Here is a 13,753-nt window from a genome sequence, read left to right on the forward strand (position 1 = left end):
CTCACCGCCCTCCATCTTTCTAGGTAAGAAAAGATCCGACTTTCCTCCATTCATGGGGCTGTCGAGCCGTCCTCTACTTGGTACCCTTTTTCTAGTTTCGATTTTTAGTCTTATTTTGTGTTTTCTTATGTTTAGGAGAAAGGTTAGTTGACCCGGAAGTGGATTCTTGAAAGGTAGACGAGTCTTTTGTGGATTTAAGTGCAAAAAGGTAACGGTGACGGGTTACTCGACTTTTATGTTAAAGTTGTGTGGTTTTATGTAGTTATAATCTCATATGAATATTAAAAGTTGTATCTTTCATGATTGGTGCTAATTTGAATGTTGAATATCATGCTTGTTTGCAATTCTCACATGTTTGGATGTAAATCTCATGCTACATCTCTTGAATCCGAAATTACCCTTTCACATGCTCAAATATGTTGTTTTTCCGAGTTAGAATCATGCTAGGATACGTAAACAATTGATGGGAAATGATCTTTGTTGGTTTCAAATGGTTTGGAAGTCGTTTTGCATTGAATCCGCGTGTTTGTAGTCCCAGCCGGTGGACCGGCAGCCGGTCTACTGACCGGCTGAGAGATTCCTGTAAGTTTTGGACATAATTTCGTAAGCCTGTAGTCCCAGCCGGGTGACCGGCAGCCGGTCTACTGACCGGTTGGGAGTGCACTGAAGGCTTTATGTGATTTTATGCTTTGGGCGTATTCCCAGCCGGGTGACCGGCAGCCGGTCTACTGACCGGCTGGGAGTACACTGAAGGTTTTTGTGAAATTGGGATTTGGCTTGTACTCCCAGCCGGTGGGCCGGCAGCCGGTCCACCAACCGGCTGGGAGAGCACTGTAAGTTTTATTTAAATTTTGACTTTGGCATGTAGCCCCAGCCGGTGGCCCGGCCGCCGGTACCCCTCCCGGCTGGGAGTCCCCTGTATGCTTCTTTTCACTTGTAACTCCCTATGATCAATGGTTTATGCATGTATCTTCTTCCTTATTGGCATTTGGTTAATATAAGACTTATTGACGTTATGTTCATGCAAACTATTGTTACTCGTACTTGTGACCGGAGCGTGACAGTTTACATTGTGTGACTACTCGACATTCCTTATTTATTTGCCCTCGGACATTGGGTCACATTTAGGTGCCATTGTTTCCGAGTTAGGCTATTGTTCCTTCCGCCTCTTCGGTTCGTGGGTCACGGTTAGGTGACAAAGTTCCGATTCGGGGTTACTCGACCTTGGGGCACGGTTAGGTGTCATGGATCGAGTCTTGGATGCGGATGGGTCACCGCATGTCGAATCGGGTGTCGTCCATCCCGAGAGTCTGGCCAGATTTAGACTAGGACCGTATATGAGCGTCGTCCTACCAGGAGGTTGGAGTCTAGGGGTTTGTCTTGTTTTGAGTCAATCCTTTGTAAATGTATTTGCTTGTTACGGTCCTTGGCGTGTTCTTATTGTAATACTCCGTATTTATATGTCTTGGGGTACTCTATCGGGTAGCCCTTACTCTGTCGAGTAAGGGCAAGTTGCGAAATAAAACAGTTTCTGACCTGTTGGGTACTCGATCGAGTAGCTGGGGTACTCGATCGAGTAAGGGGGTAGGGTACTCGATCGAGTGTCCGGTTTTACGGGGGAGTTTTCTCGGGTTTTGTTAATTACGCGATTAAGGTATTTAAACATATTTGTAATTGTTTTAAATCACTTTTTACAAAACCTAAAACCTGTTTAAGAGAGAAAGCAACTAGTCTTCTTCCTAATCGCGTTCTTGACAATTCCCGGAGTTCAGACGGTCAGTTCGTATCGTAGTTCGCGTCGTTGGATTCCCTGCGTCGAGGGTAAGCTTTTAATATAATTTATATAATGTTTTGTTAAGATTGATGAAACCCTAATTTAGGAATTGGGGGTTTTTATGAGTAGTATTTGAATGGTAGCATCTATGTGTTGTATGGTAGGAGGAGAATTCGTAGAGGAGCCGTTTTGATACAGCTGTAGATACCGTCTGCGTGTTGTGCTTTCCAGCTAGGATTTCCTACTCAGTATTAGTCCCATAATGGGATATTGGTGATGTGCTGTAGTTAGTTGTTTGATATGATGATTGTGATTGTGATTGTGATTGTGCTTGGTTGTCTATGGCTCTCGAGATGCGTTCTCGGCTGAGTGGGGTCACTTGCGGGAGTGACTTCACGCCCTAGTTTCGCCCTTCGTGGAACCCGCCACGGAAGGGGATGTGCACATTAATGGACAGGGTTATCGCTCGTACGATGAGCGGGGCTTAGGTGGGAACGGCTGCGGTCCCCCATCGGCAGGGTGGGTCCGGTGGACGGTCGTATTGAGATGATGGGAGTTGGTGTGTGTGTGTGTGTGTGTGTGATTCAAATGTCTCTGTGTATCTTGTTATTGTTGTCTATATTGTTTGTGTGATTAGTACGACCCGGTGTTGTTTTGTAAACTGCGGTGATCCATTCGGGGATGGTGAGCAGATATTGAACATGTATAGAGATGAGTACGGGGATATTTGGGATGGTCACGACATGACGATAGAGTCTTCATTTGTAGTTTAGCATTTATTTACATTTCGGTTGAGAAACAGATAGTTTGGAATAATGTATTGTACTTTCAGTTTGGTTTCGAGGATTGTATTTATTCATTAAACTACTTAATAAATGTTGTTTCTGTTTTGTCTATTTGATTATCATACCTCGGGCGACCGAGATGGTGATGTCCTCATACCTGAATGGTCCTGGTAAGGCACTTGGAGTATGGGGGTGTTACAAATGGTATCAGAGCGACGATCCTGAAACCTGTAACCAATGAACTTAATGAACATAGGGAGTCAATTAAAATGAACCCGGGGTAGAGGTTGTAGGAGCTAGTGCAAAGGCTTGGGAGACGTCCTAAAGTCGCGGGGGTCGCCCTACAACTTTGAACCGGTCACATGGGGGAAATGTGTGTTGAGTCATGTGTGTGCTAAGTAACTTACGTAACAATGTGATGGAATGTGTTGATGGTTGGATGTTCGAATTGGAAGTTGATGAGATAAAAGAAAAGTGCTGTTATATATATATATAGACATTGTTGATGAAATGATAGTATGATGGAATGTTTTACAACGTGGCAATTAATAGCATGATTGTTATGAGATAATGTGATTTATACAGTTAGCATGATAGTATATGACATAGTATGCGGGTAGCTCTTACGTATGGGTGGTACTTGATCGAGTGAGGCTGACTCGATCGGGTAGGTTTTTGACGATTTTGAGTCCAGAATCGCGTTTTGGGGCACTCGATCGAGTAACTAGGGGCACTCGATCGAGTAGGGGGTCACTCGATCGAGTAGCCTAGATACTCGATCGAGTGGGTTAGAGATCAGAAGGTCTGTTTGGTTCTGGAGTTTGGGTACTCGATCGAGTACATGGGGGGCACTCGATCGAGTAGCCCGTTACTCGATCGAGTGGGTTTGGATACTCGATCGAGGAGGTTCTGGGCAGCGCGTTTTCGTGTTTTGAGGTTTAGTACGTGTGTTTATGTTTACCCTTTCTTATATAGCTTCAAGATGCCGCCCAAGAGAAATGCTTTGTATGCGAGAGCTGAGCTTATGACCACGGATGACATCGTTAAGATGTTAGAGCACCAGGATGCTCTTACTGAGACCCTGAAGAGAGTGAATGAGGACAAGGATAAGAGTAAGGAGAAGGAGGTTGACCATGCTAAAGTCAGCCTCTATATTGCGAGGTTTAACCCGAAGGAGTACAAGGGAGTTGAGGATCCTAACCTTCTTGATAGTTGGCTGAGGGAGATGGAGAACATACTAGATTTAGTTATTTCCCGATGAGATGAGAGTGGATCAGCTGCATTCTATCCGAGGGAGGCGGTGGCAAGTGGTGGGATTCAGTGAAAGTGAGTGCCAAGGAGATATATACCAACCAAGGGTTACCTGCTATACCTTGGGAGGAGTTTCGTAGAGCTGTGAGGAAGGAGTTCGTACCAGAACATGTGAGGAGTAAGTTGAGAGAGGAATTCGACAAGTTTAAGATGATCACGAGATGTTTGTGGTCGAGTACTACGAGCAGTTCCATGAGAAATCTAGATATCTTTGAGAATATGGGTTTGAGTGAGGAGAATCGGCTTTGAGGTTTGAGAGAGGGCTAACCACGAAAATTATGGATAAGTTACCCGTGGGAGTCCTTACTGATGTAAAGGAAGCGTATGAGAGGGCTGGGAGAGCTGAGAGACTAGTGGAGATGGCTCAGGAGAGGTCAGGTGGAGAGAAGAGGAAGTCTGAGAGCGAGGGTGGTGGCCAATCTAATTTCAAGAAAGGCAACCACAATCAATCTAAGGGGTTTTCTTAAGGTCCGGGTTTAGTCTTTGGAACTTCCTTTGGGAGAGGTGTGGGAGTGTGAGCAATAGGCTGGGGAGTGACTGCTTTGGTTGTGGTGGCGTAGGCCACAAGAGACATGAGTGCACAAGTGCACAGGGATCTTTCCGGAGACTGCTTGTGAGCTTTGCGAGCAACGGACCGGCGGGATCATGGCCAAACCGGGAGGTCGGACCTACCAGTGGAGGCAACCGCAACGGCGGTAATTCTTATCGAAGACACCGATGAACAACAACAACAACAATCAAGGGTCGGGTGCTAAGCCGACCGCATCGGCCAAGATCTTGGCCCGAGAGGTGGGCGAAGACCGATGGCAAGTTATTCATGATGGACAAGAAGACACGGTGAGGAAGATGCGCACGTTATCACCGGTACATTTCTTGTTAATGGTGTTCCTACGTTTGTTTTGTTTGATTCGGGGGCTTCTCAGTCGTTTGTGTCTTCGAGTCATGTAAAACAGTTGGGTTTGAGAGTATATGAGTCTGTTAGGGAGCAAGTTTTCATACCTTCGGGTGAGGCTGTATCGTGTGGGAGGTTGTTTAGAGATGTATCTTTGATAGTTGGGCAAGTCGATTTCTCTGTAGACTTGCTAGAGTTTCCTTTTAATGGTTTTGAGATGATAGTTGGGATGGATTGGTTAGGAAAGTATAAAGCTAAGATAGACTGTCATCAAAAGAAAGTGTCCCTAAGAGGTCCTAAGGGTGTTAGTGTGTCTTACCGTGGGTTTCTAGTCAAACCCAAAGTCAAGTTGATTGCAGCTGTCACCTTGAAGTCGTATCTGAGGAAGGGATGTCCTCTGATTTTGTGCCATGTGAGAGATGACCGGATAGGGAGCCGGAGCGGTTGATTGACGAGATACCGGTGGTGGGAGAGTTTGCGAGATGTTTTTCCGAGAGGAGATTCCGGGGTTGCCACCGAAGAGGGAGATAGATTTCACCGTTGAGTTGAAGCCGAGGGACGGGCCGATCTCTAAGGCACCGCACCGCATGGGTCCTAAGGAGATGGAGGAACTTAGGAAGCAATTGGATGATTTGATAGAGAAGGGATACATTAGACCAAGTGTATCGCCTTGGGAGCACCAGTTCTTTTCGTGAAGAAGAAGGATGGGAGTTTGAGGTGTGCATAGATTAGGGAGCCGAACCGTGTGACGATAAAGAACAAGTATCCTTTGCCAAGGATAGATGACCTGTTTGATCAGTTGAGCGGTGCAACGGTCTTTTCTAAAATCGATTTGAGGTCGAGGTACCATCAGGTGAAGATTAGAGATGTGGACATACCGAAGACAGCTTTCACGTCGAGGTATGGCCATTATGAGTATGTGGTGATGCCATTTGGGTTGTCTAATGCGCCGGCAGTGTTTATGGATTTGATGAATAGGATCTTGACGCGGTTCTTGGACCAGTTCGTGGTGGTGTTTATCGATGACATCTTAGTCTACTCTAAGACTAAGGAGGAGCATGAGGAGCATCTGAGGATCGTGTTGCAGACTTTGAGGGATCATGAGTTGTATGCTAAGCTGTCCAAGTGTGAGTTCTGGTTAGAGAAAGTTGCTTTTCTAGGGCATGTAATCTCTAAAGATGGGGTAGCTGTGGATCCGGCGAAGATTGAGGCAGTGACAAAGTGGGAAGCACCAAAGAATGTTGCTGAGGTGAGAAGTTTCTTGGGTTTAGCTGGATACTACAGACGGTTCGTGAAAGATTTCTCCAAGATAGCTAGACCGATGACAGCGTTGATGAGGAAAGAGAACAGGTTTCGTTGGGATGAGAGTTGTGAGACGGCGTTCCAAACATTAAAGGAGCGTTTGACCACAGCTCCTGTCCTCGCATTGCCTGAAGGGAGCGAGAATTTCGAGGTTTATACAGATGCCTCGAAGAATGGGTTGGGATGTGTGTTGATGCAGAATGGTAAAGTGATTGCCTATGCTTCTAGGCAGTTGAAGCCTTATGAGGAGAACTACCCTACTCATGATCTAGAGTTGGGTGCAGTGGTGTTTGCTCTCAAGATTTGGAGACATTACCTTTATGGGGCAATCTTTAAGGTATTTTCTGATCACAAGAGTCTCAAGTACATCTTCACGCAGAAGGAGTTGAACATGAGACAGAGGAGGTGGATGGAGTTGATTGGCGATTATGACATGGAAATCATCTACCATGAAGGGAAGGCCAATGTTGTTGCTGACGCTTTGAGTAGAAAGAGTGTACATTCTCTGTGTACAGCTCTATCTTTGATGAGGCTGAGGGATGAGGTAGCGAGCTTTGGGATACATATGATGCAGAAAGAAGATGCCATGGGTGATATGACAGTACATATGGAGTTTTATGATGACATTCGGGATAAGTAGGCTTTGGATCCTAAGACAGTGGAGTGGAGAGCTGGAGTAGAGAAAGGGACAGTGTCCGGTTTTCCATTCATACAGATGGTAGCTTGAGGTTTGATGGTAGGTGGTGTGTTCCTAACGATGAGGATTTGAAAAAGACGATCATGACAGAAGCGCATTGCACACCATATTCAGTTCATCCAGGTGGAGACAAGCTATACAAAGATTTGAAGAAAACGTTTTGGTGGCCTGGGATGAAGAAAGAGACAGCTGAGTTTGTGTCCCGTTGTTTGACATGCCAAAGAGTTAATGGGGAACAGAGAAGACCACAAGGTAAGATTCAGTCTTTAGAGGTGCCTGAGTGGAAGTGGGAATCCATTTCCATGGATTTCATTGTGGGTTTGCCGAAGAGTCAACAAGGTAACAACATGATCTGGGTGATAGTGGATCGTCGACCAAGTCACTCACTTTGTTCCAATGAAAGATACATGGACTAAGGCACAATGGGCTATGGCCTATCGAAAGAACGTGCTTAAGTTACATGGAGTCCCTAAGGACATAGTGTCCGACAGAGATGCGAGGTTTATATCGAGGTTTTGGAAGGAGTTGCAGAATCGTTGGGAACGACTTTGAAGATGAGTACGAGCATTTCATCCTGCGACAGATGGGCAGACTGAGAGAACAATCAAGACTCTTGAGGATATGTTGCGAGCTTGTGTGATGGATTTTGGTGGTAGCTGGGAGCAGAGGTTGGACTTGATAGAATTTTCTTACAATAACAGCTATCACACTAGTATTGGTATGGCACCGTTTGAGGCTTTGTATGGGAGGAGATGCGGGAGTCCAACTGTTGGGACGATAGTCTTTGAGGCAGTGGTTTTAGGACCAGAGATGGTGCATGAGATGGTGGAACAGATTAAGATGATCGGGGAACGGATGAGAGCGACCCAGGATCGACGAGAAGAGTTATGCGAGATCTACATCGTCGGGACATAGAGTTTCAGGTTGGGGACAAGGTTCTTCTGAAAGTGTCTCCAATGCGTGGAGTTATGAGGTTTGGGAAGAAAGGCAAGCTAAGTCAGAAGTTTATAGGGCCTTATGAGATCTTAGAGCGAGTTGGGGAAGTTGCTTATCGTCTGGCATTACCAGCTGCATTAGAAAGAGTGCATAATGTGTTTCATGTATCGCAGCTGCGGAAGTATGTGAGTGACCCGTCACATGTGTTGGAGGCAGAGAGCTTAGAGCTGGATGAGTCTTTATCATATCTGGAGGTGCCTAAGCAGATCCTAGACCGAAAGGTTAGAAAGACCAGGAGTGGTGAGACAGTTTTGCTTAAGATCCTTTGGTCTAACCACGAGACTGAGGAAGCTACATGGGAGGCAGAGGATATCATGAAAGAGCGTTACCCCTTCCTTTTTGATCAGGTATGTATGGTTACGGGGACGTAACCTTGTTTCTTTTAGGGGGGTAGGAGATGATCGCGAGAGTTTTAAAGAGTTTTATACACCTTTTATATGTTGTGTCGGTATGTTTGTCGGGATAAGTTGGGTTAGTATCATGCCTTACGGTGTGTTTTGTTTGACCTTCGAGTCGGGAATGTTTTGGAGTACCTTTGTTTTAGTAGTGGTTTGAACTTCGGGGACGAAGTTCCTTTTAAGGAGGGAAGACTGTAATACTCCGTATTTATATATCTTGGGGTACTCTATCGGGTAGCCCTTACTCTGTCGAGTAAGGGCAAGTTGCGAAATAAAACAGTTTCTGACCTGTTGGGTACTCGATCGAGTAGCTGGGGTACTCGATCGAGTAAGGGGGTACTCGATCGAGTACCTTGGGTACTCGATCGAGTGTCCGGTTTTACGGAGGAGTTTTCTCGGGTTTTGTTAATTACGCGATTAAGGTATTTAAACATATTCGTAATTGTTTTAAATCACTTTTTACAAAACCTAAAACCTGTTTAAGAGAGAAAGCAACTAGTCTTCTTCCTAATCGCGTTCTTGACAATTCCGGAGTTCGACGGTCGGTTCGTATCGTAGTTCGCGTCGTTGGATTCCCTGCGTCGAGGGTAAGCTTTTAATATAATTTATATAATGTTTTGTTAAGATTGATGAAACCCTAATTTAGGAATTGAGGGTTTTTATGAGTAGTATTTGAATGGTAGCATCTATGTGTTGTATGGTAGGAGGAGAATTCGTAGAGGAGCCGTTTTGATACAAATTTGTAGATACCGTCTGCGTGTTGTGCTTTCCGGGTAGGATTTCCTACTCAGTATTAGTCCCATAATGGGATATTGGTGATGTCTTTGTAGTTAGTTGTTTGATATGATGATTGTGATTGTGATTGTGATTGTGCTTGGTTGTCTATGGCTCTCGAGATGCGTTTCTCGGTGAGTGGGGTCACTTGCGGGAGTGACTTCACGCCCTAGTTTCGCCCTTCGTGGAACCCGCCACGGAAGGGGATGTGCACATTAATGGACGGGGTTATCGCTCGTACGATGAGCGGGGCTTAGGTGGGAACGGTGCGGTCCCCCATGCGTGGTGGGTCCGGTGGACAACAAGATTGAGATGATGGGAGTTGGTGTGTGTGTGTGTGTGTGTGTGTGTGACAGTTCAGCTGTCTGTGTATCTTGTTATTGTTGTCTATATTGTTTGTGTGATTAGTACTGACCCCGGTGTTGTTTTGTAAACCTGCGGTGATCCATTCGGGGATGGTGAGCAGATATTGAACAGGTATAGAGATGAGTACGGGGATAGCTGGGATGGTCACGACATGACGATAGAGTCTTCCGCTGTAGTTTAGCATTTATTTACATTTCAGTTGAGAACAGATAGTTTGGAATAATGTATTGTACTTTCAGTTTGGTTTCGAGGATTGTATTTATTCATTAAACTACTTAATAAATGTTGTTTCTGTTTTGTCTATTTGATTATCATACCTCGGGCGACCGAGATGGTGATGTCCTCATACCTGAGTGGTCCTGGTAAGGCACTTGGAGTATGGGGGTGTTACACTTATATATGAGAGTGCACGTCTTCTATGATTGTTTGTGAGAGTCTTGGTCCTATCGGATACTAGTGGTGAGATGCAAGCCCCTAGTTGCGATATGATCGCCGGGATGGATGTTCCCATCCGTTCTTATGGTGAGATGCAAGTCATAAGTATGGATGTGACATTAGTAGCCACGTCCCGTGCTATGTTTGTTAAGAGGTTTTCAAGTAATGGCTATTGGTTTCCATCAATGTATTTTCTATTCAATTGATCTGTTACTTACCTTCTTCATATGATTCGATGCCTATCTCATTATGAATGCAATATGCCTATCTCGTGATGATTATCGTTATATTCCCTTGTTCATTATTATTCAAGTAAGATGTGTGATCAATATGTTTATTTAAGTTCTTGCTTACATGTATCTTGACATATTGTGGCTGGGAGAACCCTGAGTTACTCCCCACTGACTGTGGCGTTCATGTTTACATGAATGACAGGTTTGTGATGCAGATTATGGGGAAGACGTGTGAGCTAGCGAGAACGTTGACCCTTGGACCTTAGTTATAGTTTGCTTAGACTCACCTATCGTTAGACTTGTGTTTATTCGTGGGATATATTTTCCCCAACGCACTTGTTTTAAACTGTAAAACTTAATTATCTTACTTTTCATTGTCGTCTGATAACCTATGGTGGATTTCGCACTTTAAACTTTTAAAGGTTTTAAAAATATCGAAATTTCCGCTTTAAATTTGATGCCCTATCGAGGGGTGTCACAGGCCGCTTTACCAGCTCCGTGGAACCTTCTGTGACATTCCCAGAGGATTTTCTTCCGGGACCCTGTAATCCCAAAAACCGTGTATTAATAATACTTCAATTTGAGCCGTCCGGGAAGTCCTACCGAACCCCGGTTCTTATTCTCCCGATTTTCCAACCACGTATCCTAGGTCATTTCACAAGTTAACCTATTCGATTTCAGGACAAAATAACGAGTATTAATCAATTTTTCACGATAAACCGAGGTTCGACGAATGCTGGTTGATCGCATATCGGCACCTCCAAATGTCCTCGGTTGATCCTCAAATTTTGTGTGGCCGCTTTACCTGATCCGTGGAACCTTCTGTGTCATTTCAGGAGGATTTTGTTCCGGGACCCGATAATTCCGAAAACCATGTACTACTATACTTCTAAAGAGCCGTTCGGGAAGTCCTACCGGACCCCGGTTCTTATTCTCCCGATTTTCCAGCCACGTATCCTAGGTCATTTTACGAGTTTACCTAATCAATTTCAGGTCAAAATAACGAGTATTAATCCCTTTTTCACGATTATCTGAGTCGAGAAATGTTGGTTTATCGAATACTAACACCCCAAATGTCCTCCTTTGCTTCTCAAATTTTGTGTGTCCGCTTTACCTGATCCCAGGAACCTTCTATGTGATTTCCTGAGGATTTTGTTCCGGGACCCTGTAATCCCGAAAACCGTGTATTATACACTTCAATTTGAGCCGTTCGGGAAGTCGTACCGGACCTTTTCTCTTTCTCCTAATTTTCCAACCACGTGACCTAGGTCATTTCACGAGTTACCCTATTCGATTTCAGGCCAAAATAACGAGTGTTAATCCATTTTTCACGATTAACCGAGTGGTGAGCCGAAGTCGTGTGCTCCCAAAAATAAGTAATAAAGTCCTATTACCTTAACTATATAGTAGAGGTAAGTCGGGTATCGAATCCACAGGGAAGGCAATGTATTTAATGTGTAAAAATTAAGTAAAGAGTACAAGTAACAATGATAGGGGGGGTTTTGTTGATTGAATAAGCTAATGACTAATAAGACAAAGTAATAAAGATGATTAATTCAGCTGATTAAAGGTCTTGGGTCAACAAACATCCACTATCAACAAACTAATTGGTCTTCGATTGTCTTTAACTCAATTACTCTCAAGCACTTTATTGTGGAAATACAAGTTTCCTTCTTCCTCTTAAATATAGTCAACTAGCTCGAAACGCGATATTAGAAGACCCTAATTATTGAACAATCTAATCCACGCGTCTAGATTTAATCCAACAATAGCATTAACAATCAAAGGAAGCGATAAAGATAACGATATTTAACACACGTGGTTAACGATTCGAATTATATGTTTAGTCTGTACTTCGTCCTAATAACGATGAAACGCATACAAATTATCAGGGTAAAGTTTGCTACTTTAATCTAGATTAATTTAACAATTACAGATTCAATTTCTAAACTTGTAATAGATTAATGTAAACAATTACCAATTGATCAGATTAGCAAGAGAAACAATAATCATAAAATACGAACAAGAGACATAAACAATACTTGAGAAATAAAGAAAGAAAGAACAATCTCACAATTTAATTAATCGATAGCTTCAATTGTTGATCCAAGAAAGGAGGATTAGTTCCTCATAATTTTCTAATCAAAAGATGAATTAGGGTTCTTGAGTATTGTCTAATGATAGTAATGATAATGATAGAAAACAATAATAATAAGTCTTATGTATATTAATTTCCTAAAACAAAGCAACGAAATTAGGTAAAATCACGTCTTCAGCCATGGCGACCCGCCACCATTGACAGGCGTCCCGCTAGGCGGCTAGCCACCCTAGCCTGGCTACTGTGCTTCTTCTTAATCACATTTTGACCTCCTATGGCGGCTCGCCTGGGTTGCCTGGCTACCCACCTGTGACGCTTGCTTGGCTTGTTAGGCTAGTCTCTTTCACTGCTTGTATCTTTTTCTTCTTGTCAAAACAAGCCTCTAGCTTTCAACTCGGGTCTCCGACTTCATCAACTTCCAAGCTCCAAACTCGGTTCCTACCTTGATCATCCATACTCGGATAACTCGGTACAATTACACAAAATATGCACGAAACAAGTGCTAAACTTGAACACACACTATGCCGCAGAAAATAACACATTTAGCTCCTCCAAAATCACTGAATCAACCATCTTATAATATACAAAACCCGTCTTATCACCGAGGTTCGACAAATGATGGTTTATCGCATACCGACACCCCAAATGTCCTTCGTTGCTTCTCAAATTTTGTATGACTGCTTTACCTGATCTGAGGAACCTTATGTGTGATTTCTGGAGGATTTTGTTTTGGGACCCGTAATCCCGGAAACTGTGTATTTATAAACATCAATTTGAGTCGTTCGGGAAGTCGTACTGGACCCCGTTTTTTTCTCCCGATTTTCCAACTACGTGTCCTAGGTTATTTCAGGAGTTAAACAATTCGATTTGAGGACAAAATAACGAGTATTAATCCTTGTTTTCATGATTATCCGGGGTTCGAGGAATGCTGGTTTATCACATACTGGCACCCCCAAATTTCCGCTCTTAAATTTTCAGTGGCTGCTTTACCTGGTCCGAGGAACCTTCTGTGTGATTTCCGGAGGATTTTGTTCCGAGATCCTGTAATCCCGAAAATCGAGAACTACTACATTTCAATTTGAGCCGTTCGGAAGATCGTGTCGGACCCTGTTTGATTTTCTCCTGATTTTTCTACCACGTTAAAAAAACTAAAATGTGGAATAACATGAAAAACTTTATAAAACTCAGAAAAAATCCACATTAATCCAGTTATATACTCCCTCATATTCTATATTTTCTTCCCTTTTCATTTTTACACAAGAAATAACAAGCTGAATTTGGACCATACAAAACTCACTACCCCATATGTCATTGAATTTGGACCACAAAAATCATCCCAAAAAAGGAAATAGGAAAGATAACCCGAATAACCGAATAAGGAAATATGAAAGAAAATATAGAATAGAAGGGAGTATTAAATTTGATATAGTCTAATGTATCATTCTTTTGTCCTATCTAACATCATGCATTGATATTGATCCGTTTTATACTTAAGACCAAACATAACTGTTGTAGAGGAGACTATAAAGATCCAACTAACTCTTCTAATATTCTTATCTTTCAGAAAAGTTGTTGAGTTGGTCACAAGCAAAGATCTAGAAGTTTCAAGTTTTCAACAACCTTTCATGAATCTACCCTTTCTTCATGCCAAGTTCATGAAAATAATCTTTCTATTTTTTTCCTTTAAAAAAG

This window comes from Silene latifolia, chromosome 5 (assembly GCF_048544455.1).
Source record: "Silene latifolia isolate original U9 population chromosome 5, ASM4854445v1, whole genome shotgun sequence".
NCBI classification, from domain to species: Eukaryota; Viridiplantae; Streptophyta; class Magnoliopsida; order Caryophyllales; family Caryophyllaceae; genus Silene; species Silene latifolia.